Raw genomic sequence first — 26,126 nt, 5'->3', positions numbered from 1 at the left:
ACTCAACCCAGAATTCTCTTCCATTTCTAGCATTCTAATCTGTGATTCTAACTGAAATTGTCTGGCTCCATAAAAGCACCACACTTTTATTTTTATTTTATTTTTTTAATTCTGAGTTTCCAATGATCAGAACAGTTACAGAATGATGCAGAGAAGCACCGTGTATCTTTTACCCAGATTCACCAACTTTCAATATGTTTCTCTGTATACTTTTTCATATTCTCTCTGTATTTGTACGCATATTATTTATTGATTTTGTGGGTCCACTTGAGGATAGATTGCAGATATGATGTCTCTTCATTCCTTTATAGTTCAGTATGGATTCCTGAAAACCATGGCTATTTTCTTACTTAACCGTGATTGCCAGCTCGAGGAAATTTCACACCCATATAACACTTCTATATAATCTACAGCCCATGTTCCAATTTCTTCAATTTTTCCACTAATATCCTTTAAAGCATTTCCCCTCCCAGATGGGAATCAGTCTAGGATCACGTACTGCTCTTTATAACGCTGTGGTCATGTGTCTCCTTCTCCCTCCTCCATCTGGAACTGTTCCTTGGCTTGTCTTCCTTTTCCTGAGTGTGAGTTTTGAAGAATGCAGGCCAGTCACTTACTAGAATGACCTTTACTTTGGATTTATTTAATGTTGCCTCATGATTAAAGTCAGGATGTACATTCTTGGCTGGACCACTATGTAAGTGAGGTTGTATCCTTTCCAGAGAATCACGTTAGGAGGCACATGATATCTGAGTGTCCTTCATGGCTGATGTTAATCTTAATGACTAGATCAAGACATTGCCCAGTTTCTCCACTGGGTATATAGTTTCTATTTTTCCCCTTGCAACTATCATGTGATCTACGGAGAGCTACTTTTTGACCCCATGCAGTGGTCCTGCTCATCATAGGACCTCCCCCCAGACTTAGCACCCATTGACGATTCTTGGCTGAACCAGTCTTTACCATGATGCTTGGACCACGGAGATGTCCACGGCTACCACTCTCTCCACATCTATCAGACATGCAAGTCATTCACCTGTAAACCAGAACCTGTAGTCCTCACCCCTCTATTATTGTCCCTGTGGATCTTTATTTATCCAAAGTGTACATAATCTATTAATTTATTTATTTTGATGCTCTGATTGGCCCAGATACGGTCAGCGGGAGCCCCTTCAAACTAGCACTTATGTCCTTTTGATTCATTCCCAGCTTTTTAACGCTTTTGAGAAGTGTTGATTAAAATCGGAGTCCATCAGAAAGGATGAATACCCAACTTTTGTATCAACATGGATGGGACTGAAGGAGATTATGCTGAATGAAATAAGTCAAACAGAGAAAGTCAATTATTATATGGTTTCACTTACTTGTGGAGCATAAGGAATAACATGGAGGACATTAGGAGGAGGAAAGGAAAAGTGAGTTGGAGGAAACTGGAGGAGGAGACAAAGCATGAGAGACTGTGGACTCAGAGAAACTGAGAGTTTTGGAGGCGAGGGGGGTAGGGGCATGGGTGAGCCTGGTGGTGGGTATTAAGGAGGGCACGGATTGTATGGAGCACTGGGTGTGGTTCATAAACAATGAATCTTGGTACACTGAAAAAATAAAATTAAATTAAGAAAATAAAGACACAAAATCCGAGGCAACTTAAAATAAGTGCTGTGTGTGTGTTTGTGTGTGTGTGTGTGTGTGTGTGCACGTGCGCACAACTAAGGTCAAATTATCAATTGACAGCAGCTAAAAAACGTATTAGGTACTGTAACTATATACAACATATTTTCTTTAGTTGTATTTTTCTTAGGTCTTCCAGTTAGTTGTTGTAATTAGTTTTCATAGTTATCATAGGTAATTAGACTGGACTGCCAAAATCCTAGGGCTAATTTGGAAGATAGGGCTGCAGCCTACACAAAACTTCTTTTCAATATGGAGTCTTCAATGTTTTATCTTCATTTGAGTGCCAACTTCTTATCATCTGTCCCTTATTGTGAAGTATGTGCACAGATTTTCACTTTGCTTTAGCCCTTGGCACTTGGTCTCTGTGGAATTTCTGATGGTTCTTCCTGCCTCTGCAATCTTGCTGAACAAAGCCACGTTTTCTCCCAAACTCAGTAATAATTTCATTTCTGCTATCAATGTTAAGGCACTACGTGAGAGGTCTTCAAATTTTCATGATACTCTTAGAGTCTCCGTAATTTTTTCCGATGCCCCCAGACCAAAAGTAATCCTGAACAGTTCCTTTTATTAAATATTCAGGCCCAAAAAACTTATTAGGTATTTATGACCAAAAGCTTTGTAACCGTTTGGCGGAATTCTATACATAAATTGAAAGAAAGTTACATTTTTATTTCATCCTTCAATAACCATCATTACTTAACAATGGTGTGTTTGAAACAACAATCTGTAGTGCACAATTTCTCACACCTTGAAGCAGATCAGAAATCACGACGTCTATTTCCTAGTACACATTTACTTTTGTAAGCAATTACTTTTTAATCAGAACTGCTAAAAAGCTAGCTTTGCAGAGTGGTGACGTCACTGAAAACAACGTAAAGCAATCTGTTGCCAAAACTATGACCTACCCAGTAGTTCGAGCAGGGTCCCACTGGTGGCCAGTTATCACCATATGGTACAAGGACACTAAAGCCTGGAACCCTTCAATCTTCTTTGTAAAAGAGCAACAACAAATACAGAGCTGATGTTAAAAATCTTTTCACTAATGGTGAAACTGGTAACAGCGTCAAGCTGTGGGGTTTTTTTCACTGTTTATAAATTGGATGATGACATCGTTTATTTCTCCCATCACAGGAGACTTGTAGGAGTGAAGGAGGTATTTCTGGGACAGGGTTCTCAGTGTCCTGGGCAAACGGAGCTACGTGGCCACCCCATTCATCGTGACATACATCACAACACCTACATCCTGAAATCCACCTTTACTCAATAAATAATCGCTCCTACAATGGAGTTGCTCTGATCTTGTTATTTGCCAAAGGATCTGACCACATCACATGGTGAAAATGTAAAGTTGATTGGCGGTGCTCTTCCTTCTTTTCTCTGTCCTGTTCTTCTTCTTCCAACTGCCCTCAGATACCGGGCCTTTTCTTCTCCCAGACTCCCACCTCAAATCCCATCAAAACTCACCCGCCACTTCCCCAGGCGGGGAAGTTTTGAGGACAACGTGAAAGGTAGCTGCATTTACGATGCTCAAGTCCTCTCTTCTCATCTCTTTATGTAGGATGTGCTGCTCCAAACTGCCCCTTCTTCCACAGTAATCCCCACGAAGCCTTCCTAGATCAATGTCGCCCTCAAGTTTTTTTGGAGTCTCTTTCCCTTCCTTAGCCATGACTTCTTTCAAATCTCAAGCTCTTCTCTTATCAGGATTTGACACAAAAAATGAACTCAGAAAGCGATTCTACACCTTAGAGATTGCAAACGCTTCCAACATTCAATCTTTTATCCCCCTTTTCTCCTTTCACATTCGAAGGCACTCATCCATGCATCTCTCCAAATTGCCTGTGAAGGTTCCACTTAAACGCAAAGCTCTAAGGAGCGGACTAAAAGGGCGTTACGGTAATCACTGCTGCTTTTAGAGAAATAAAAAATTAATTGGAGAGAAAAAAAACCCTATAAAACAATAGGATGTTTGGGCTTTGCAGAACGTCTGTGCCTGGCATGTAGCGGATGCTTCGGAAACATCTTGTCTACTGGTGTAGGAAGTAACTTTGGCACTGGAAAGTAGCTTTGGCGCTGGGAAATCGTCCCTAATGAGCTCGCCCAGCACTACAGGGAGCGCCCGCGGAGTGCCAGGCTGACTCCGTGTAAAGTGGTTGTAGGTTCAAGGGGCATCCCGAGGACCCGGCATCCCGAGGACCCGGCATCCCACGGAGGCTACGATCCTGCCTCCATGCCCTTGCCCGCTCATGTCAGTGATGACACAGGTGCACGGTCACAGCCAGGCGCGGGTCGGCGGGAAGGACCTGCCTCCGGGGGCAGAGGACTGGCCCGGGGCACCACGCCGCTGGAGGACCGCGGGAAGGAGCCTGGGGAGACTCGCCCGCCCGCGGGGGCGCAGAGGAGCCCAGCAGCGGGCGCCTGGGATCCCTGCTGGTAATTAAGTCAGAAATTCGGATTATGTTGCAGAAAGTAAGTAACGTATAGGTCGCATGTACTCGCGGCTGGTGAAGAGCAAGGCGGAGCTCTGAGGTAACCGTTTAACAGGACCAGGAAGGAACGCTCCAAGCGGTGACCGAGGAGAGACGCAAGGGGCGGACGCACTTAGTTCAGTAATAGTCTACTCGAAGGCACTTGAAAAAGGCGCCGAAATAGCTCAGTTGGGAGAGCGTTAGACTGAAGATCTAAAGGTCCCTGGTTCGATCCCGGGTTTCGGCAGAACTCCTTTTTAGTCCGAATGGAGTCAAATTTCGGGTGAATACCTTGTCTCCGGTCGCCCGGCTCACGAGTGCCAGCCCACTCGAAACCAACGACGTGAAGGATCGAGCGAGGAGTGGAAGGGGCGCCCCCGGGACAGCGGCCGCCCCGCACTCCCACTTCCGGGGCGCTGTCCTGGCTGGCGTCGGAGGCGCTACTGCGCGTGCGCGGTGCGAAGGTGGTGAGGGGGCAGCTCCCGGCGGAGTCCCGCAGCTCCGGGCGGAGGCTCTCGGCTCTGGGCCCTCCCGCGCGCCTGTGTGTGGTGTGGGGAAGGGCTCCTAGTGTCTCGCGGAGAGAGAAAGACAATTTCACCCCAAATTTCACTCCCGGGAGCAGCCAGGCTTGAAAAGCAAGGCCCTGCTGTTGAATCGAGCGGCCCCCAGCGGGCCTCGCTCCTAAAGGAACCTGGCGGCTCCGTGTTTCCGGTTAGAGACGCCCGTTGGGCCGCTCCGGGGGGCATAACCAGGGTCACTTGCCGAAGGAGTAAAGGTGTGGCGGCCTCACAGCTCTGTTAAATTAGTCTTTTGCACCTAAACAACATTATTGGGAGGGTCGACCGGGGGTTCTCAAAGTGCGGTCCCCGGACCGGCAGCCTCGTCTTCCCCTGGGAACTAGTTCTAACTGCAAATTCTGCGCCCCACCTCTGGTGCACCGTCTCAGAAACTGGTTTCCCGCGTTAGGTGTCTTAACCAGCCGTGCGAGTGAGATTCAGGAGCCGCTGAAGTTTGAGGATCCGCTCATTCTAGACATTCCTGTGTCTTTCTAAGAGAGCCCTTTCCTAGTCTGCTTCTGTGAACAAGCTTTTGCCTTTTCCTGTCTTTTAGCCTGCAAGTCTGAAATAAAACTCCGACACGTGCTCGACATAACATCTTTTTCCGAGCGTTTGGGCTTTCATAGTGAGTGTGTGTGTGTTGGGGGTGAGATCGGCTCTCGTAGCTAATCCTAAACCCTCCTGCATTGGGTGGGATCCTGGGAGCTGAGCCGGGACCCAGGGAGAGCAGTTGCAAGGATGTAGATTTGACTTAAGGGAGGAGGAAATTTCGACCTGTTAAGCCACTAGAAAAGGAGTATGTGGTGGTGCGTCGCTGGTCAGCACGTGGAAGACAACCCCTCTTGGGCTTTAGCGGGTAGGTCTTGCACATCCGGCTCTATAGTTTTGGAAGGGTGCTTCGCGTTGGTGAAGTCCTATGTGCTCTCAGGTTATTAATTCATTCATCAATTGAGCATTCATTATTGACCTCCCACTATGTGCCAGAAATTATTAGATCTTCATAATTCCCTAATAAGGTATGCATCATTATCCTCATTTTACATATAATTGTCCTTGTAGGATTGCAAAGATTAAACCTAATGTGCCTCAGGCATCTAACATCTGCTACCTCTTAAAGGTTACTGCACCTGACGAGTTGTTGCGTTGTTTGGTTAAGATGTGTGCATAAAAATGAGGGGAGCTATAGGAGGAAACTAAAAGCCTTCGCTGGTTAATCCGAAAAGGCATTATGGGGAAGTAGGTCTTGGCTGGGCCCTCAGAGGAAGATTTCTTGGATGAGGGGAAGACCAAACTGGGGTGCAGCCAGCTCTCTGCAGGTTTAAATGCAAGGGGCACGATGTGGACACTGAAAGCGAGAGGGGTTGTTCATTTCGGACAACCTGAGGGTTGGCTACCTTGCAGGGCAGACAGTGAGATCAGGTATTTGCTAGTGGACATTTGGTATTGGGGGAGGCCAGAGGCTCATATCAGGTCAGAAGTCTGAAGGGAGACAGGTAAAAGGGGGGATCATTTGGGCAGACCTCCACTGGGGTGTGGTCCAAAAGGGTTTTGCTGGTATTGTGGGAGCAAAGGATGAACACAAAGAAGATAGGGAGCACTTAAAATATTGTATGAGTGTATATTTTTTAAAATAATTATATAATATGTATATATATAATATATATATATTTACCTTAAGAAGTAAAGTCTAAAGATGTAATCTGATCACTTTAATTGTTTTTCATTGATGCATGAAGTGCTCTGATCGATTTCAAGCACTGTTACTTCCCAGAGTGAAGTCTGAGCAGGACTGAACATGATTAGTCACCTAGGGAGCCCCTGACACCTGCACTGGGATAGCTTTTCGGGACTGAGGAGCCCGTGAAGGGTGAAGGCTGAAGGTGCGGAATCGGCCCTTACTTCAGAAAAGAAATGCTTTCAATGGAAAAAACGTGATCACGTCGCACATTTGTCAGTTAATGCTCAGCCCAGTTCTCTACGGGCAAAAAACAGGTTTTGAAAGTCCACTCTTGCTTCAGACCATTTATCCAGTGTGGGAAGGGAAAGGCATCTTTCCATGTTTTCTTGAAAAGTTTTTGGAAAGAAATCTGGGACATCCGGATCATGTGACAAATTTCTAAGGGAGCCACAAGCACGTTGCTAAGTGACTATTTATTCCTTCATCATCCTGGATACAATATTCATTTTACGGCATAATTAAAAGAGTGAAGCTGATATACTTGTTTTATATGCAATAAAACTAGATGGGCATTTAATAATTCATTGGGGGCCTTCTGAGTAATCAATATGTACATATATTAATACCATTTTATTAGTCGGGTTATGGGTCTATTCTTTTAACTGTATAGTGGCTTATAGCTGTTTAGTCTTCTGTTGTATTTGTTGTCCTATCTCAGATTTATAGGTTGAGCCTTGGTCACAAATACAACTCCTGTTTGCATTTGCCTTAGATTCCAGGAACGTAGGGTTCCTACACGATAGTCCTTAATATGTGGTGTCAGAATGGATTACCTTGTGCAAGTGTAGCTCACTGGTCTAACTGAAATCTTGGAGTATTATTTGCAGGCTTAGGTGTGGGTGTAGGAAATGAAGCAGGACAATTTGAGCAAAGGCAATGGTCTTCTTCATAACAGACACCCAAGTCACGTATTACTTTCATGCACTCCAATTTCCATATATGAGTTGTCTTACAGCAGAGTGCACGAATATTTGACTACTCACAGCTGAAATATATTCTACGGTGCATTTTGAGCAACCCCTCCCTCTACATACTCATTGACTCTTTATCAAGAATATCCAGAGTTACCCTTGCTTGAGTGCTCTCTATGTGTGGGGGAATTCTGATGAGTGTGTTTCATGTATAATCCTGCTAAACTTGTCAATAACTTTATCAGGTAGGAGACAAAGTTGAATTTAAATGAAAAAAAAAAAAAGCTACATAGGTGTGTCGTTGTGAAAAGCCAGCATAATTCTGAGATGTATCAGAATGAAATATGAGCCATAAAAATAAAGGAGTAACAGTGCGTTAGTGCGATTCATATTGGAGCACTTTGTTTAGTTTTGATTAACTCAGTTTACAAGGAAAGGGTTAGCAAAGAAAAAAAAACTGTGATTAAAGAAGAGGAGATTTATGTTAAAAACAACAAAAATGGGGCACCTGGGTGGCGCAGTCAGTGAAGTGCCCAGTTCTTGGTTTTGGGCTCAGGTCCTGATCTCTATGTTGTGAGATCAAGCCCCACCTTCGGCTTGGTGCTGGGGGGCCTCCTTGGGATTCTCTCTCCCTCTCTCTCTGCTCCTCCTGCTCATGCTCTCCTGCTTTCTCCCTCTCTCTCTTTTTTTGAAAGATTTTGTTTATTTATTTGACAGAAAGAGACACAGCAAGAGACGGAACACAAGCAGGGGGAGTGGCAGAGGGAGAAGCAGAATTCCCACCAAGCAGGGAGCCCGACAGTGGTCTCAATCCCAGGACCCCTTTAGCTCATGATTTGAGCCAAAGACAGACACATAACAACTGAGCCACTCAGATGCGCCTCACACGCTCTCTCTCTAAAATAAATAAATCTTAAAAAAAAAAACAAAACAACAACAAAAGCATATGAAATAGACTTGCCAAGATAGAAGAAAGCTAAGAGTAACTTGATCACAGTCTTCAAATTATCATTTTGCAGGAGTGTATGATTTCCAAGGAGATGATGTGAAACAAACAGATTTAGATGAAGCCAGGAGAGGTCAAAGAGGAGTTGTGATAAGATATTTGGCCTAGGGGCGTCTGGGTGGCTCAGTGGGTTAAGCCGTTGCCTTCGGCTCAGGTCATGATCTCAGGGTCCGGGGATCGAGTCCCGCATCGGTCTCTCTGCTCAGCAGCGAGCCTGCTTCCCTCTCTCTCTCTCTGCCTGCCTCTCTGTCTACTTGTGATCTCTCTCTGTCAAATAAATAAATAAAATTAAAAAAAAAATATTTGGCCTATTTTGTGATAGGAAATTGTCTGATCAAGATTAGAGAAGGGCAGTTGAACAGATTTATCCGTGCTTACAAGGACCTTTGGAATATAAGGGAGGAAAAAAAAACTTTTTCCCACTACCTTCTCAGCTTCTCAGCAGGGGCCCTAGAATTTAGACTGACAAAAGACAGATTAACAAGAAAAGAATCTACATAGACAGAAATTCTTGAGCCTCTACACCGCACACACTTGTGGAAGCACCAGTGATGAGTAGCTCCAAGGGCTGGTTAGAACTTCAACTTCTATAGTGTCTTAACCACAGAACAATACATTTGTAGAGAAATGACAAGACAATGGAAAAAGACCACGTTTCTAGGGTGGCAAATTGTGGGAAGGCAAACGTATGGGAAACCATGGCAAATAAGGCTAGTTAGTAAAGTTGGTTACATGGATTCTTCTGGTGCCATTTAAAGGCTGATCAGTGTGTCCTGTTGTCTATGGCGATTAACGTCTGTCCTTCCTGGCAGGAGATGGGGAAGTTGTCGAGGAGCGTCTTCACAAACGTATATCCTGCTTTTGGGCAAAGGCAGAAGAGCAGACAGGTGCTTGTCAGATGCCTTCAGATCAAATAATCTTTAGGCCAAAGTGGCATGTTTCGGGTGGCATGTTCACACCCTTCCGACACTTTCCAAAAATCGGACTTGTGGTTGCTTTGTAAGTGTTGTTGCTAATAGTTCAGGAAGGAAGCAGGTAGGGCGGCGTTGGTGTCCAAGAAAATCAACCTCAAAGTAGGTTAGTAAATGCTTTATCCATTGTCCTACTGAGGACAGTCTGGGAGAGAGTCTTTCAGATGGCTTGGTGGCTCTGTTTGCTATGGGGGGTTATATATACAAAAAAAGGGAAAGGTATATGTGTACTTGCAAGCAGTTCTCCAAATAGCTGTGCATCATAGCTGTTTGGCTGTAAATGTGAAAGCTTCTGATTTCCACATGAACCTGAGAAAGCTGCTTAGGTCATCCATGGGCATGAGAAAGACTCTTTGGTCACCTTATGTTTCTATCATATCTGATTATTCAAAAATGGTACGTGCATGCACTCTGCTTAATTGGTTTTCCAGTTCTTCTTGGTTTTGATTTCTCCTTGAGGTCACGTGAGATGGTCGCGGGTGCTGACATCTTTGCACATTGGGGCATGCACATTGTTGGGAGTGACCATAAAAAGGACGGTAGCCTCATTGGGATGGGTCCTATCATCTCTTAACAGTAAGTATGTATAAAAACAATATACCCTTTGACCCTGCCTCTGGGATGAGTTAGTGTGCATGAGAAATCATGTACCCTAGTCAGACAAAAATGTGCACAGGCACTTTGCATCCTGAGCTAAACCACAACAGTCTTCCAGATGATCCTCCCGTCTGGTAGAGTCCCCATAAAAAATGAAAACCATAGTTGCTCCTGGATTGACTCTGTATCAGAGTTAATTTCATCCTTGACAATCTCAGTGTTAAGGTTTGAAGACATGATGACTTTGTAGATAAAATACTGTGATAAAATCTCTGTTTTCCCACCATAAACCAACTAACCGTAAACTTGGTCACATTGTTTATCTTGTGTGTTGATGTGGGTGTGTTTCAATTTTTGTTGCTGCTGTTAATTTCGGGTTTTGGCTTGCTTTTGTTTTCTTTTTAAGCTATTCTTTTTAAAACTCGGACTCTCCCTTATTAAACACCTTTGCAAGTAAACTACTTTCTTTTCTTTTCTTTTTTTCCCTAAATGCTTTTCTCAGAGCACGTGTTTATTGGTAACTTCCAGCGCATCCTGCAGTAAAAAGTTTTCATATAGACAAACACGTGTGTTTATGTATTTCATTTCCTACAGTGTCACTATGCATGTATTGTAAAACTTTTTTTGAAAGCACATATTACCTGTCTAGTTTTCTTTCTTTCTTTTTCTCCTAACCACTTGCAAACCTGAGCTGAAACGTAAGCCACATTTAGTGTCCCGTAAAGTATTCAGAGATAATCTCACCCAATAGCAATGATGTTTTCATGCCTTAACTGAAGGAAGTTCTAAAGATATGATTGCGAAGGACTTAACTATTACATCCATAAACCGTATCTAAATTCAGTTGGTCTGGTCTCTTATTTTAGGAACCACAATTAATAGAAAATTTGGTTTTAATGCTTTTTACAGAATGAAGCCCTGATATGTTGAGCACGTTAAGCTGTATTGATCAGGCAGGAATGAAATACAGGTAGGTATACAGCAGCATGGAAACTTGGAAATGCTTGGAAACATGGAAATGCTTTTGAGCATTTTCTTATGTCAAACTGGTAAATTATTCAGAAAAAAATATAATCGGATGTTTGTGTATTGTACATCTTGTTCCTCTAGCGTCTTTTCAAACTCATGGCCATCTTTCAAACTGTCTCTCAAGTTTTGCTTCTGCATGAGACCTTTCCCACAGTGGAAGCCGATCTGGATCTCGCTCATTCCCAGCTCCCAGAGAGCGCCCTATCGGCTGCTCACTGGGCGGGTGTCTCCGGTCCAGCTTTCACTTTCTGTTTTGAACGTGTGCTCATTTCCTTATGGCTCCAAACAGTGGCTTTGACTTCAGGAAGAGATACCTCTGAGTTTCTATATTCTGGCCAGAAAATGCTAGTATTATTGAGTAGTATTGGGGCTGGGAGAGGGCACGTGACCTTGAACAGCTGGAGGGGCAGGCACTGGTCACTGCCGAGGATGGTGGAGCGGGCCTGGGCTCACAGAATAAGAGGAAGAGGGCAAAAGCAACAGAGAGAAGGGACCAGGCAGGCGGGAGCTGCGCAGTCAAATGCTCCCTCCTACAGTGGTGAGGGTCAGGGTGGGAAGCAGAAGGGCAGCGCTGACCATTGATTTGGCAGGTAATAACCCGGAATCCTCAGGAGAGAAGCTTTGATCTCAGGTACAGAGAACAACTTCAAGACAGCTTGAATGTAACTTTATTCCTTTTATTTTAAAGATTTTATTCATTCATTTGAGAGAGAGAGAACAAGCAGGGGGAGCAGCAGAGGGAGAGGAAAAGCAGACCCCTCTCTGAGCAGGGAGCCCCAGGCGGGCCCAGGATCATGATCTTGGCCAAAGGTAGGAGCTTAACTGACTGAGCCACCCATGGGCCCCAACTTTCTTTTAAATCTGGGTTCTCAGCTGCATGTGTGATGGGCGTTGGATGGCCTGTTCCCACCAGCCACCTGGGCCAAGGGATCTGAGCCGTGGCTCATTCCAGCAGTGCGTGGCTCAGAACCTTACACTATCATGCTGTGAAAACGGGCGGAAGGGACACCAACGCCCAAAGTCTTCTGACTGCACCGATGCAGACGAAATGCATCCCAGCAGGAGAAAGAGAGGAGAAGGCAACCAAGTTCCCCCCTGCTTTGGCTGTGTATCTGCAGGGCAGGGGTGGGGAGTGGTGGGGGTGGTAGGGGTGGGGGGTAAAGGGGGATGGGGATGTGTGGGGGGGGGGGTCCGGGGCCCGGCCCCCTGGAGGCCAGTGCAGGAGCTGCAGCTCCGACTCCACCTGTTGGCCGTGTCTAAGTCTATAATCCTGCTCGGTTTCAGTCTCTCCACCTGCAAAATAGAGAAAAAAAGTAAATGACTTCTTTTCTTTTTTAAATTTTTTAAAAAGTGACTTATTTTCTAGCCCTATGGTGAGAAGTAAGCTCGACCCGTAAGACAAGCGCTGAGCGCCAGGCACGTGGCGAGCTCCGTAAGCACCACTCCTCGCCTGGGGAAGTGAAGCCCATCCTCTCCTCCTGGCTCCCCAGGGAAGCTTAAGTGTTCCATCGCATCATCTTGTCCGTGTAACCGTCTAGGTAACATTTTGTTGAATCTCATGGGTCTTTGTTCCTTACCGGTTACTGTTATTTCTTGAAGACCTCCATCCATGTTCCCCACGAGAACAAACAGCAGGTAACTCAATGCCCCATCTCCTTCCCTCACATGGCCTCCCCTCTCCCCGCGGAAGGTGGCTGACCACCATGTCTCAGCCCTGGGTGTATTTGTTTTTATTATGTTCCCTACCAAGAGAATGAACCGTTCTAAGGGTCCAGACTGAGGTTTCTGTTCCTTTTCTGTGCCTTTATGTCATCTAGCCCCATGCCAGAAACATTACAGATTCTCAAGGAATGCCTCTTGACATCCATTGATTTGACAAAAAGCAACTTTTTCAGAGAGACTGAAAAGGTGGTGTGGCTAATCCAAGATTATGGATGATTTTCAATTTTTTGTTCATCTGCATTTTATAAAATTTCTCGCTTGCAAAATTTAAGCAACAGGGTGCAAAAATGCTCTAAACTTTCAACATAGAAGAACAGAAGAGCAGGGAGTGGGGCCTTTTCGTTAGTGCTCCGTAATGAGCATGCTTGGCCTTGGTCTAGCAGAGACAAGTTGGGGCATTTTGGAGACCAGGATCTGCCTGAGCACCAACCCAGGTTAATTCAGGTCACCAGGAGCCAGGAGCCAGGATCACTGTCACATATTACCTGGTGTCGTTCCATGTATGACATTGACAAATGTCTTAACGACAACAGTAACATTCTCTCCATCTTTCAACTGGAGGTGTTCTGACTGCTATTTTTAAAAGTAAGATTCAGATAACTTTCTAGATAAACACGTGTTAGAAAACCTCCCAGGTGTAGCTGAGAGATTAAGAGCTAAATAAAGGTTTTGTGCTCCGGGAGCTAGAAAGACAGTAAACAGTCCAACACAAATAGAAACGTGTCTTCATCCTGGAAACGGCTTCCTTAATGCACCAATTATCCCTTCGCTCATTCGTGTGGGGTTACGAGCCCGTGCAGGTGTTGGTCCTCAGAAGGTGAGCTTGGGAGGTCCCCTTTGAAGAGCAGCTGCTGGACATCACGGGCCCTGGCGGCTCCCAGACATTATTCCGTCCACTGTCAATGTCATATCATCAGGTCCGGGCCTTCTGATGAAAAGATTCTTGAGGATTCTGGATCCCGGACCGTGTCTACCACTGGCCCTTGGGGAAGCTGCTACATATCTGCGCAGTTCCTTCGGTTCACTGGGGGCCTTAGATAAAGGGCTTACTTTCTCTGTATGTAGAAGGATTTTGTGTCCCTGCCAGCTTCTGAGCTGGAAGCACAGCCCCGCTTTTCCCTGATGTTGAGGGCCATGCCGTTTCCAGAGAACACCTCTTTGCGATGCCTGATGCGGTGCTGAATGGACTTCTTAGAGTGTCCGCTGGGGTATCTTCCCTGGATATTGGATATCTTCCCTGGAAGAGGGAACCTGGGGTGCTGGGGTGGCTCACTTGCCCGAGCGTCGGACTCTTGGTTTCAGTTCAGGTCATATTTCAAGGTCATGGGATCGAGCTCCCACATTGGGCTCCGTGCTCAGCGGGGAGTCTGTTAGTGTTTGAAATTCTCCCTCTCCCCCTCTTCCTTTGCCCCTCCTCCTGCTCGTGAACTCATTCTCTCTCTTTGTCAGATAAATAAATACCTCTGTCAGAGATAAATAAATCTTAAAAAAAAAAAAAAAAGGCAGCTGAGGCTGGTCTCTGCCATTTCGAAGTACTGATACACTATTAGCTCTTCTTTGCGATGACCCTGTGTAGATAGGGTCACTAGGGTGGTAAGAACTCGGAATTTTCTGGCATTTGCCCCGACTATTTATTGAAGACCTTAGCCATCGGAGAGAATCTTGCTTACCTGCCTGGGAGTGTTTGGTGGACTTTTACAAAAAATCTCAGTTTGCTGGGCACACCCATTGGAACTCAGTCCATCAGGTTTCTCTCATTTCCTGCTTGGCCGCATGGACCCTCCGCGGTTCTGCTGGACACGGACATGGGTCCATGAGCGCCCTCAGGGTGCGGCGTGTTGCTGTGCTCTGCACAGGAGAGCGGCTGGTGGCTTCCAGATCCGCTGGTCTTACGTATAAAACAACCCACCAGAGGCACCTGGGTGGCTCAGTGGGTTAAGGCCTCTGCCTTCGGCTCAGGTCATGATCCCAGGGTTCTGGGATCGAGCCCCGCATCGGGCTCTCTGCTCTGCGGGGAGCCTTCTTCCCCCCCCTCTTTCTGCCTGCCTCTCTGCCTGCTTGTGATCTCTGTCTTTCAAATAAATAAATAAAATCTTTGGGAAAACAAACAAAAAAAAAACAACCCACCAGCAGTGGGCTGGGAGTGTGTCCTCATCCCGTATTCAGGACACGGGGCTGGGCAGAGATCACTGACATCTGGAAGGAGGGGCCATATTTGAAACTGCACATTCATGCCATTAATTCTGCTTGCCAAGATGCATGGTGGTTCAGAGCCCGGATTCTGGTGCCAGACTGCAGCCAGGCTTTGGCTCCTGGCTTGGCCCCTGACCTTACAGAGGATGTCATTCAATCTCCCCTTGCCTTAGTTCCTTTGTCGGCTAAGTAGGGATGATGATGATGATGATGATGATGATGATGATGATGATGATGATGGTATCTCCCTCACAGGAGAGCTGTAACCCCTAAATTGCTGATATCTGTAACCAAAACAAAGGTGAGCACATACTAGGCTCTAAAAAAGTGTTTGTTATATATTACTATGCCAATTATTTGTCACATGAAAGGATGTCGTCTCTTGGAAAATTTAGTACAAAGAGATAAACAGAATGAATTTATTAAAAGGAAACATTGTTTTAGTGTCCTCGGCTGTGCAGAGGCCTCTAGAGTTGGGCTTAACATAACACACTCCATCTTCTCAAAGAGTCCTGCCAAAGCAGAAACACACACCCTGCCCCCCAACACACACACACACACACACAGGAGACTGGAATGAAAGAGGCAGGTTTCCCTGTGATATGAGGGACAAAGATAAGATGAGATGGGAAGTGATTCCGAAAACCAAGGAAAGGGCCCTGTATTCATTTGCTGGGGCCGTCATGACCGTGGACCACAGACTTGGGGGCGATCATCTCACAGTTGTGGAAACTAAGAATTCCGAGATCGAGGTGCTGGCAGGGTTGGTTCCTCCTGAGGCTCAGAGGGAGAATGTTCCACGCCTCTCACCCGGCTCCTGGTGGTTTGCTGGCAATCCCTTGGCTTACAGAACTAAGACCCTGCTCTTGGCCTTCTTCTATATATGGTGTTCTCCTTCTGTGTATCTCTGTCCAAACTTCTCCCTTTTCTGAGGACGCCGGTTGTGTTGGGTTATGATCTCTGCAACAACTCTGGTTCCAAACACGGTGACATTCTAGATACCAGAGGTTAGGACTTCAGAATCTGAATTTAGGGGGTGGGCACAAGTCAACCCGTAAGGAAACTCTGCTGGGGATCTCCAGAAACAACTGCCGAGGGTGAACCAAGGGAAGATTCCATTATTTCTTGGGGGGAAGAAAGCAACTGAACAACAGGTGCTTAAATGGAACCAAGTCTCTTGTCATCCAAGGCCAGGGTCACCCCGCGGACAGGGTGACACCCCCCCACAGAGATGCCGGGTCACCTTCCACTCTCCCACCTCAGGGCCCGGGAGTTCCAAGTCCATGTATCTCAAGGGCCCCAAGGCCATTTGCAAATGACACAGGCGAGGGTCAGGGCTGAACAAGGACGGAGGACTGTGGAGCGTTGTCAGGTGGTGGCAAAAGTCGCAGACTTGCTGGTCCGGGGTTCTCTGTAGCCACACATCCTTCTCATGCTGGGTGGACAGGAGGCCACGTGCCCAGCGACTTCCTGGCAAGCCTGCCAAGTTCTTGCCTGGCATTTACTTATCCAGCTGTTCTGAAGGCGCTGCAGCCCACTGAACTCCCCTGGGCCTGTGAGGAGCTCTCCTGGGTCCACGGCTTTCAAGAGAAGCGAGAAACCCACAGCTCTTGTTACTAGACTTCTAGCCCCCAGCACAGCCGGGTTTGAGTTTTGTGGCTCAGAGTCTGTCCTGGGTCCAACAGCCTGGAAGGAGATCAGCTTGTGCTGGTATCAAGTGGGGGAAAGGGAGCAGTCATAAGCTCATTTTACTGAATTTAAATCCCCGGATGGATTTCACCCCCATTTTCTTTCTGTCTCTCTCCCTCTCCCAAAGTGGTTTCCAGATTTTGTATACACACCCAAGCACACTAGAGTTGTGTACATAAATGATTATTGTTAACAAATCACTGTGATTTAGGCTTAGGGAAAATAAAAAATGATTAAAGAAGAAAGTTTTCAGGACATCTGGGTGGATCAGTTGGTTAAGCATCTGTCTTTGGCTCAGGTCATCTTCTCAGGGTCCTGGGGTCGAGCCCCATGTCAGGCTTCCTGCTCAGCCAAGAGTCTGCTTCTCCCTTTTCCTCTGCCTCTCCCCCCCAGCTGTGTTCTTTCTTTCTCTCACTCACTTCTCTCTCAAATAATTGAAATCTTTTAAAAAAAGTTCTCAGAATGTCTTTTGAAAAGTAGAATAATTTGGGGTCATTGCTCCCCAGCCAAAGGAGCAAGACAGTTTAAACAATAGGAGGGAGCTGGTGATGAAACCCGTTTGCAGCAAAGCATAGGAATCCAACTGGGGGTTTAAATACAGACGGAAATTCCCCTTTTCCCCTCAGACCAGGCCGAGTGTGTCTCTGATCACAGCGGTACTGCTGAGAAATGGCATCGTCCTTGAACCTCAACTAGGCACTTAGCCAGGGGGAATAGGAAGACAGAACACTTAACAAGGGACCTGCTGTTTTGTTCTCAAGGAATGGGTCAGTTCTAGCAGAAGCCACGATATGATAAATGATAAATTCACTTTGAAGTTGCAGAGCCAAGATCCCCTCCGCCTTGCTGGTCACTCCATTTCATGTGCAAGTAGAGGTCACGGTGAAGAGATTTCATTTATTATCGTCTCTCCTTCCAAGATCCAAAAATTGTACTCAAAGCTGTGGACCTTCACTTACCCGGGTTGTCTGACTGGCTGTTGCCCACTGCGGCTCAGCTGTATCAGCAGAAGTGTGGCCTCTCTTAGAAGGTCTGAGTTTGCATCCCAGCTCCGCCCATTACCATGTGGCCATATGAGCTTTGCTATAACCTCTAACTTCCCTGGGTTCATCTATGAAATGCACGATGTCTGCCCCTGGGATTGTTTTGAGCTGCAAATAGAAATGCACGATGTCTGCCCCTGGGATTGTTTTGAGCTGCAAATAAAATTCAGGTTCAAATGAAATCACGTACGTCAACGCACTCTGTGGGCTAGAAAGCAGCTCTGTACGGATGAAGGTTGATATTATACATTATTATGATTTTATTATTTACCACTGAATTTACAATTACTCTATCAAGGAAAAATAGCAATGGGTAAGCAAAACGTCAGTATATTCATATAATAAAACACTGCTCAACCATAAAAAGTGACAAAGTCCTGATTATGCCATAGCATGGGGGAACCTTGAAAACATAAGGCTGAATGAAAGAAATCATTCACAGAAAGACTACGTACATATCTCATGATTCAATTTCTGTGAAATATCTGAAACGGGCAAATCTGTAGAAACAGAACTTCGTGGCTGCTTAGGGCTGGGACAGGGTTGCAGGGGTGATAACTCACGAGTATGGAGTTTCTCTTTGCAGCATTGAAATATTCTAAAATTTGCTTGTGGTGAGGACTGCACAGCTCTGAGAATCTACTAAAAACCATTGAAGTGAGCGCTTTAAACAGCTTAACTATGCCGCATGCGAATTATAACTCAGGAAAGCTGTTACCTAATAAACAACAGCGATTGGAATTAGCAGCGAGTTCTTAATATGAAACATTATCTTTCTTGGTACTCATTAAAGATATTCGGGATCCTTTATTGACAATAATCGTAGCTAATCTTAAGGCGCGCTAGTGAAGGGTCGGGTTCTGTGTTGTGAGCTTTCTCTGTTTCACGCTTGCAGCACAGGTTTTTGTCCTCCTTTCACAGATACGTAACAAGAGCCAGAGAGGTTAAGCAGCTTACCCTAGATCACACAGCTAGAGAGTTTTGAAAGCGGGTTTGAAAGCAAGCAAGCAGATGGACTTCACAGCCTCCATTTTCCTCATGTGTCCTCACGTCTTCATTGAGAGCATATGTTAAACTCTTTTGGATTCTATTCCGTCTTTGTGAGCTTTCCGCTAAGTTTAAATGGAAATGGCTAATCTTTTTAAAATATTTATGATCAGAAAGGAAAAAAAAAAAAAAGCAAACTCTACTTTTGGGGGGGAATTTTTATTCCAGAAAGGCACAAACTCAGTACCGGCAACTCCATCTGACTTTACTGCCCGGTGTAAATTTCGATCTCGATATCATTCCAGGAAGGTGTGAGTTTCTTCGCCTTTTCTTCCACCTCAAGAGAAAGCTGGAGCTTCAGACATTATTTTGCGCCGGCGCGTGTACCCATTTTCAGAGGAAAAAGGAAGGTGGGTCAGGTCGGTTAACTGGGGAATCATTTCACATTTTTGTAATATGTGGCGTTGTCCTAGAACTTGTCGTGAATGCACAAGGCTACCCGCTGCGAATCCGCGGTTTCTACACGCTCGGAATTGCTTTCCCTTTGATGGGGGGTCGGAGGCTGCTCTCCTGCACCGTGGAAGCCCTTGCCACCAGAATAGATTAATTTTGTCATTACCCTTTCTCCATTTCTGTCTTTAACCAGAAAAAAAGAGGTTAATTGTGTGCCATTTCTCAGGAGAATGAGGTATCAGCATTTTAATTCCTGATATTTTATGAATTGTGGGCAGCTAATTAAAACTTAAAGATTAGAGGAGCTATTTTGGCTTAAGAGGCCATTTGCAGGCTTGTGAAACGAGGAGAACAAAGAGCTGTCTTTTCTTTTTATTCCCACAGTTTAAATGAAGTTTCATGCTGAAATAGAGCCTTGGATTGTTTTTACAGACTGAGGATTCATTGTATCGATTCTAATTTTCATTTTGCAGTAAGTGGAGCGGGATCTGAAAGCAACTGAGGGGTTAACGTGGAGATTATTGGGAATGTTAAATAGCAAGATCTGTGTTTGGGAGCCCCATTCGACCTTCTCGACTTCTAAGAGACATCTTAAAGTCAGAGAGGAACCACATTCAGATTCTGTTAGATGTCCTTAATTGCCGTGTCAGAGCTCAGTATGGATTTGGATCTTCTCTTCTGTTCTCCGTCACCCTTAACTGGTGGAGTGGCCTCATGGTAGATGAATGGAGCGGCGCCAGCGCTGCGCTTTGTCTCGCCTCCTTTCTTATCTGGTTGACTTTCAAGTTACTCCATTTCTTTTTTTTTTTTTTTTTTTATTTATTTGACAGACAAAAATCACAAGCAGGTAGAGAGGCAGGCAGAGAGGCAGGCAGAGAAAGAGGAGGAAGCAGGCTCCCTGCGGAGCAGAGAGCCTGATGCGGGGCTCGATCCCAGGACCCTGAGATCATGACCTGAGCCGAAGGCAGAGGGTTTAACCCACTGAGCCACCCAGGCGCCCCAAGTTACTCCATTTCTTTGGACACCACTGAAATCACCAAAGGGCCCACATCTTTGGGATGTGAATCAGGAAATCATTAGTCCCAACCCTACTTTATGCAAATGAGAAAAAAGACAAAAAAAAAAAAAGCACATCTTCAGCTGGAGCAGTCCAGCTGTTGCCGGAAAGTCAAGGTGTTGCTTGGAAAGTCAAGGTGCGTTTTAGCTCCTGTCCATCTCCTGACTGTTCCCTTTGAGCAGGGCAGAATCCACACAATGGATCACAGTGGCCATGAGTCAAACAATTCTTTCCGTCTTAAATTTCTTATCCATGTGTCTCAATTTACTTCTGGTTGTAAAATAACTTCTTCTTTCTGAGATGGGGTTAAGTTGGATGAGATTGAGCAAGTGTCCAATGCAAACTCGTTACGTGCAAAACCAGGCTATGGTTATCCTCTCTGTCCCCAGCCTCCTAATTTTTTCCTTCAATCTAAATTAAATGAGCAGTAACTAGGGCTAAGAAAGAACCAGCTGGTGGAGGGAGTGACGGTCAAGCAATGGGGAAAAGCCATTTTATCTGAATAGAAGAGTGTGGACGGAGACTCTGGACCTGGAAAGAATTTGGTACGTTCTAAGAATTGAAATAAGACCAGCAAGATTGAAGCTTGGGGATTAAGGAGAGGCAGAGGGCAAGATGAAACTGCAGGGAAGGGAAGAGGCCAAGTCTTGGGGGCCCTTGAGCCCATGCTAAGGATTTGGGACCTTCCCCTATGAGGAGCTGGAATATATTCAGATATTCAGTTTTAAGCAACAGGCATAAATCATACTAGTAGTTTAAATAATAAAACCCTAGAGCGGAATGAGAATAAATCTGGGAAGTCTGTACAGAGGTTACAGACTCTGCTCAGGCAATGGACAATGTTGAGTAGAACATGGCATTGGTGGGGTGTCTGGGTGGCTCAGTGGGTTAAATCCTCTGTCTTTGGCTCAGATCATGATCCCAGGGTCCTGGGATCGAGCCCCACATCGGGCTCTCTGCTCGGCAGGGAGCCTACTTCCCTCTCTCTCTCTGCCTGCCTCTCTGCCTACTTGTGATCTCTGTCTGTCAAATAAAAGATTAAAAAAAAAATCTTAAAAAAAAGAAAGAACATGGCATTGGTGAAAGGTAGAGACAAGTGAACAGTTCTGACAAAACTTCAGGAATAAAATCAATATTTGGTGATGAATTGGCCATGAACATTCCTTTTTTCCTTTAGGAAGAAAGGAGGAATTTATTGGAGATGAAAGCCCAGATATTGGATGGGTGTTCACACGGATCTTGAACTGGACAAAGGCAGAAGTGGCCGTGGTCAATTGTCAGAGTCTTCAGAAATGAATAAAAGTGATTGGAAGTTGGAAGAAGACAGGAAAGGAAGAGATGTTGGTAGCCCGTGGAATAAAACTCAAAGAGTGGAAGAGAAAATCATCTGGAAGATACTTCCAACCCATGTTATTCTCCTCGGTCCCCTACTTTACCACTTGCTCTCTTGTGATTTAGCTAATGATTACATCTGAGGGAACTTACAGAAATCACATATTTGGTATGCCTTGAGGTATCTTAGTTGCAGTGGTGAATCTTTGTAAGAACGTTGTTTTTTATAACACACTTTTGATATGGGTTTATTTTGCCTTTCGCTGAGTGATCTTATATGCATTACTCGGTTGGTAAACATGGATTGCTTTTAAATATGTATTCTTTTTAAAAAGTTTTTTTTCTCCCATGACGAATGAGACAGACCATGAAATCTTTAGCACAAAGAAGCATTGCTTCATTCATTTGCTTTGAATCATGTGGTTTTCATTGGACGCATTTCCCTTCTGGGCTGCAGAAATAGAAGGGTTTAAATTTAATGTAGAAAATATCTTATCCAGCTGGTACCTCAAGCCCTAATCCTGCCCCTTTTCCTCCTCACCCACCCACCGGCACATGACCATCATCTCACTCTACTTCAGGCTAACTGGGGCTCAAAATACTTGCCAGCACACTGAATCAGCAGGTCTGATTCCATGATCAGGTGTGGTCAGTAGAGCACTAGATGATGGGAGACGTGGGACTTGCAGGAACCAGACCTGGATCTGGGGCTGAATCTGCTCTGTAGGATGAAGGGGTTCCTGACGTTCGACAATGGGTGGCCCGCATGGAGAAGCTTGCTCTGTGGCCTGATATCCGGGCCAGTGGTGGAGACTGTCTTTATTTCTCACTCTTTTCTCTCTGGTCTCTCTGAGGGAACCTCATTTTCCAGCCCCACAACTTTCAAATCTGTCTTCCCAGCCACGACCTCGTTCATGCTGTCCGGAGGCATACATCAAACATCCCCTTGGTCGGTGGGAGTGTGGGGGGGGGGGTCACACGGCATTCCCCATCTCAACTTCCCGCTCTTCGGCTGAACTCCCAGAGGAGCACCTGGCAATGGTGGTCTACACAGATGTTGGCTCCTTCTTGGTGATTGCCTGCCTTGGTGCTGCAGCCCGAGGCCCAGGCTTTCTAGAAATTCTTGAGATTTGAAATAGTTTCTCCTCTGGACAGCAACCACTGAGCTTCTGAGGACCAGTGCTCGCCCTTCTTGAGATTTTGTAAGCCCCCCTTCCTTGTATGAAAACCCTCCGTGCTTAGAATACATTGGGCAGCTTCCTGACCGGCACTGTCCGAGTCAGTAATTGTTAGTGGCCTCTCCACCCTCTCCACTAGCTCAGGCTGAAGCTTGGGGGTGGTCCCTCACCTCCCCATCCCTCACTTCCCACATCCAGCTGATTTCCACGTTCTGTTTATTCTTTTGTGCCTCCTTAATACCACGTGAATTTGCCCTATCATCTCCGTCCCAGCCTGGTTTAGAAACTGGTTTATTTAGTACTTGGATTATTGTAACAGGCTCCTAACTAATTTTGCTGCCTTCTGTATCCCTTTGAACCCAGTCCAATCCCCCCCGCAACACTGTTGCCTGATTAATCTTTCTAAAATACAGATCTGATTGTGCTGCCCAAGTCTGTCAAGCTCCTTGCCGCCTTCAGTGTACCAACCACACTGCCTTGCTTCCAACCACACTGAAGGCCTTGAGAGCACCGGCCTTACTTCTTACTCCTTCTCTGTGATCTTCCCTTTGCCTTTTTACTCCCTGCTTTGCTGAGTCAACTCCTATTTATTGCCAGTAGGCTTGGTCTTTCCTGACACTGCCTTGGAGTCTGGGTCACGCACTCCCTCCTATGTTGTTATAGTCCTGGGACTGCACAGAACCTTCCAGCAACTCCACCCAACCAAGGGGTCCCCGTGGGTGACCTCCTGGGATCCAGCTGCTGACTTTGCTTGCCTTAGATTCTGCAGTGGTCAGCCCAGCATCTACAGGCAGGAGCCATCTACAGAAACAAGAGGGTGAGGTTCAGGAAATCAGCTTGAATAGCTATACGTCGAGCCCTACCTACCCCTCCTATTTTCATGGTCTGGTCTGAGCCCCAGAAATTTGTCATGAAATTCATATTTTACTCCCTCCGCTTCCTCAGGCAGCCTGGGAACTTGCTACGGTGTCATATCTGCTCTTCTCCTTTATGGTCATCAGGAGGGACATGGAGGAAGCAAATGTGTGGCACAGTGGGCAGCTGGGGGTGTGTCCTGGAGGATTTTATCTATCTTTGAACTTTTAATCTGGATCAAGAAGAGGGGTCATCGGGGCGCCTGGGTGGCTCAGTGGGTTGAGCCGCTGCCTTCGGCTCAGGTCGTGATCTCGGGGTCCTGGGATCGAGTCCCGCATTGGGCTCTCTGCTCGGCAGCGAGCCTGCTTCCCTCTCTCTCTCTCTGCCTGCCTCTCTGTCTGCTTGTGATCTCTCTCTGTCAAATAAATAAATAAAATCTTAAAAAAAAAAAAAAAAAAGAAGAGGGGTCATCAAGGCCATCTTGCTTTATCCTCCAGCCTAGTCTAGTTGGCGGGTCTAGGGTCAGGCTTTGGCTGCCCCTGCTGGTTTGATCCCCTAGAATGCAGCACATCCCAATAGTCTCAGGCAGACCATGTTCTACCCACAGTTTCACATGTTCTTCCTGAAATAGATGGTCAGAGGTTATACAAATTGCTCGGTGTGCTAAATTTACTCTAACCTCAGGATTGTTCCATAGATGTCAATAAAACAGTACCAGACCATTGTTACCTGCCCTTTCTGCAGTTGGTGAGGCGTTTTGAGTGGAGAGGGGAATTTACACGCCTGGGTGGAACTAGTGGGCAAGTCCACCAGCCAGCAGAACAGCGTGTGGACTGTGGGGTCCCCTGCTCTCCTCTCCCTGCTCTTAAGAAGTGAGACAGCATTGTCTTCATTCTCTGACAGGGCTGTGTCCTTGGGAAGGCCTGGTACTCATCAGATAAGGCACAGCCCTTCACCGTGCACCACGGGTTGACATCAAAGCCCAGACATGAGACCAAGGAAATGAGGACAATGGTCTTTTGTAGTTTTTAAAGACACAGGTAAGATTTAACCTCATGGAGGAGTCCAACCAGCATTCTCAGAACATGCTTATGGCCACTTTCAAGCTTTTGCTCATGTTGTTGCCTCCATCTTGGAAAGCCCCTGTTCTTCCCTTCTGTGCATTCGATCTGCTTCAATTTCCTCCTCTGATCTTACCGCCCGTAGGAAGAGTCCCTGCTTACAGGAGTCCACCATTACCTCTCTATTCTGAAGTTCTAATGGGTTTGGAGACTCTGTTTGGCCTTCGTGGCCTTACATGATTCCTGTGTTTCTTTTCTTCTATTATTTTCATATGTATATACATAGACATACAGACATACAGGTACATGTTTAGAGAAATATAAAATTCACCACCACACCGTTCCATACATATTACATAGATTGTTGAATGGGAAAACTAGTAGGGATTATTTAAGATTGAGCAGAAGCATCCCAGGCTTAGCTGATGTTGGTGAGCCAAACCATATACTCGGTAAGGTCGATTTCACTAAATACTTTGCATCCTTTTCTTATTTCTGGTTTCTCAAATGTTCATAATCATTAGAATTTATATTGATATGTTTTTATCTTTAGATGCCAAGAACAGCTCTTCCTTTAATAAACAACAAGTTATTTGAATGATGTCTTTCTTTGGGTGGTGGTTTTGTCTGGAAGAATCATGCACTATTATTGTTACCCAATTATATTTTCAGTTCCTTTACAGAATATGCTCCTTTAGATATTTTTTAGTGTTTCAGAGTCCTGGGCACATGCTTAAATTTTATGGTTTTAATAAACGTGATAAATTTTTTTGTTTTAGGATCCATTTATTTATTTGAGAGAGAGAGAGTGCATGGGAGTGGGGGGAGGGGCAGAGAGATGTGGGGATCGATCCCTTGACCCATGAGATCATGACCTGAGCTGCAGCCAAGAATTGGACGCTCAACCAACTGAGCCACCAGGTGCCCCCAACATGACAAATTTCTTACTAAAAGTAACAAGATGTGTGGAACAGAGAGCATAGTTTCTGATATGCAGCAACTGCTCAGTCTCCCCTTTGCTATTATTATCATTGTTGTGATGATGACGATGATGATGATGGTGATGGGTACCGAGTGAGACACTGGAGATACAAAGATGAATCAGGAATGGTTATTGCCTTTAAGATGCTCATCATCTGATGAGAGAAGTAAACAAGGTAAGAAGACAGCACGGTGCCCACTGGGGCATATGGAAGGAGACACAGGTGGCTTCGAGGGCCCATCAGAAGGTTGGGTTGGCTGGGGAAGGCTTTGTGGGGAGGAGCTTGGGAGTTCTGAAGGATGAGAGCTCTCCATCTCAGGAGAACCAGAAGAACGTTCCAGGCAGAGAGTACAGTTTGGATAAAGATCCAGAGTCCTGGGATAGCGGGGTACATGGGCCCTATCCGTGGTTCAACAGAGCTGGAGGGGCAGTGCCAAGTGGGAATTGGGAAGAGGCAGGGGAGGACAGTGTCCTATCTGAAGGCCCGAGAGACTCCTCAAGGCCCCTGGTGGTATGAAGGTGTGTTTGTGCAGAGGAGCTCTGAATTCTGAAACACAGGTCTATTGTTGAGTGCCTATTGCTGCTTAGAGGGAAAGTAAGGAACTTGGAGAGCCTGCTCCTACCGGCAA

General features: G+C 45.7%; 1 non-coding gene across 1 annotated transcript; it reads left to right on the top strand.

Annotated features, from left to right (window-relative positions):
• The first annotated feature begins 4,310 nt into the window (after window positions 1-4,310).
• TRNAF-GAA lies at window positions 4,311-4,383 on the top strand. The gene has a single exon. It is a non-coding gene; the product is annotated as a tRNA-Phe (tRNA).
• Window positions 4,384-26,126: the final 21,743 nt, after the last annotated feature.

The sequence above is a fragment of the Meles meles genome, chromosome 14 (assembly GCF_922984935.1).
Source record: "Meles meles chromosome 14, mMelMel3.1 paternal haplotype, whole genome shotgun sequence".
In the NCBI taxonomy this organism is placed as follows: Eukaryota; Metazoa; Chordata; class Mammalia; order Carnivora; family Mustelidae; genus Meles; species Meles meles.
This window is presented reverse-complemented; position numbering and strand designations above follow the sequence as displayed.